This window comes from Delphinus delphis, chromosome X (assembly GCF_949987515.2).
Source record: "Delphinus delphis chromosome X, mDelDel1.2, whole genome shotgun sequence".
Lineage (NCBI taxonomy): Eukaryota > Metazoa > Chordata > Mammalia > Artiodactyla > Delphinidae > Delphinus > Delphinus delphis.
The window spans coordinates 76664230-76666739 of NC_082704.1; the positions used below are offsets into that span (position 1 = coordinate 76664230).

At 38.9% G+C, this 2510-nt stretch overlaps 1 non-coding gene across 1 annotated transcript; it reads right to left on the minus strand.

Annotated features, from left to right (window-relative positions):
- Positions 1–107, minus strand: LOC132419141 (U6 spliceosomal RNA). Its single transcript, XR_009518145.1, has one exon. It is a non-coding gene; the product is annotated as a U6 spliceosomal RNA (small nuclear RNA).
- Positions 108–2510: the final 2403 nt, after the last annotated feature.

Consider the following 2510-nt stretch of genomic DNA (forward strand, 5'->3'; position numbering starts at 1 on the left):
TTTAATATGGAATGCTTCACGAATCTGCATGTCATCTTTGCACAGGGGCCATGCTAATGTTCTCTGTATCACTCCAATTCTAGTATATGTGCCGCCGAAGTGAGCACAAGTATTCCTCTTAATTTACTAGTTGCTCAGAGGTAATTCTAATGGCTTCCACTTAGCCTTTCCACCTTTATATTCCTCATTCCACAAATTAGGAAACCTATGTGGGGATTCTGCCAACTGCTAAGTATGTCTATTCTAATAATGCATTCTGGAACTGGGGAATTAATCAGGGGATGAGTTCAGGAACACACTGGGCCCATTGTTAGACAGATATGAACTAAAACTCCATTGCTCACCTGACCTTCATTAACCCCTACTCTGATTGGAGGGCCACAGTGATGTTTTGGGTTTCCTGGAATCAGTGTCAGTTCAGAGCCAGTGTCCAGTAGTCCCCAAAATATCTGATTATTTCCTTTACCTCGATGTACAATTTCCCTGGTAAAAGATAATAGGACCCTTTTGGGAAGTCCCTTTGGGAAATATTAACAATATAAAATTTTGGTAGTGTATTGGTGTCTTTCCTTTAAGGGCACCCAGTCTCCCTTTAATTCAAGAGGTTCTGGTATATTAATTGGCTCGTTATGGGAGTTCATTGAGGGCCTGTGATTCTTTGTTTTTGATCCAAGTTATACTTTTGCTTACTTACTTAGAACTTTTCTGCTTATATAGACCAAGTAAAAATTTAGTAGGCTTCTTATCTATTTCACTTTTAGGAACATCATGATTAGCTAACCAATGCATCAGACTATTCCGATTGCTGCTTTGACTCTGCTGTCCATTACAGTAGTCACTTCCACCTTGCCTTTGGCAGTTGAGTGCCACCACTTGGCCCCTAATACCCCTATCCAATTACCTCAGTCACATTTATGTTTTCCAATTGGGTGGCTATGGTTCTCAATATAAGGTCTGGCTTACAGAGAAGAGTGATCACAAAATTCTTCAAGGATGTTGGGGCTCCCCTCACAGATATATTTCTTAAAGTATCAGAGAAAGTTATGCCCTCTGGACTCTCAGTGTGTGAGTAGGTTTTAAATGACAAATCCACTCTAACATCCCGATCTACTTATGCCTCTGAATCCCTTCATTAAACCATTGATTATTTCCAATTTACTGGTGGTGGGCTATCTTTTGGTCCATGTTTCAGCCAACCAACCAACCAACAGTTAAAGTTCTTTCTAACCACCCAAGCTTCAATATTAAAGGCAGAATCTCTGCTTCATGAGCCCATATCAATAAATTTGACATGATCCAACTTTATTTTTCTTCTACCATTATCCCATATCTATAGTATCCACTTCCAAATATGTTTCCACAGGATTTCTGCTTGTATAAATTAGAAAATCCAAGTGGTTCTTTTGGAGCATAGTGTACTTCCTCATGGGTCAAAATGTGTATCTCACTTTCAGGAGCCTGCTAGCACTTGTGTCTAGTTGTAAGTCTAGAAGTAAAAGTGGGTGATGGAGGTGGATCCTTAGGAAAATCAACATTGCCTTGCATGGCAACTATCTCAAAGGAGGTCATTGTCATTTCCTCAAGCCGTACAAGTTAATCCTCTCAGATAGAGGTGGAAAGGCTTATTCTACTGTTGGTGAGGAGATCAATACCACAGGGGATGGGGATTCCCCTTCCACTGGGGTTCAGGAGGTCACTTCCACTGAGATTGTGTAGGTAACTTCCACTGGGAATGGGGAGGCCTCTTCCACTAGCAATAAAAACTCATCAGGATTTAGAGGTTCAAAGTCTCCAGATTCATGAGGATCTTCCCACACATTCCAATCTCAATTTACAGGATTCTATTATTTCCCAGTATATGACCTCACTTTAACAGTAGACAAGGCTGGGAGTTCAACTAACACTCTAATTTAGCCAATACAAGATGAAGTTCTGCACATAATTTTCAACGATTTCAGCCCTCTAACTACAGGAAATAAGGGGCTCCTTCAGGGTACACATAAAAGCTCTTAGGTTGTTATGCACCTCTTTAATTGAAATTTGAGTCCTTGAGCTCATTCTTTTCTTTCACCACTTTATCTAGAAGTGTTAGGGGTAATCAGTTTTCTAAAAATGTTTGAAAGCTTCATATATATTATCTCATTATCTTATTTAAATCTAATCAGATTAGAGAGTCAATTCCAGAAAGCCCAGAACACTTTCAGAAAATTCATATTTAAAATTATTTTACTCTTTAATCACTCTCTGTAACAAAATCTATTTTACTCAGAGATCTCCAGAGGGGGGGAAAAACAATAAGGCATTTATTTATTTATCTATTTATTTATTTATTCATTCATTTATTTATTTATTATAGGAATTGTTTAAAGTGATTACAGAGGCCGAGAAGTCCCACAATCTACCGTATACTATATAGAGACCCAGGAAAGCCAGTAGTATAATTCTGTCTGAGTCTGAAGACCTGAGAACCAGGGAGCCAGAGGTTTAAGTCACGGATCAAGTTTTAAGGC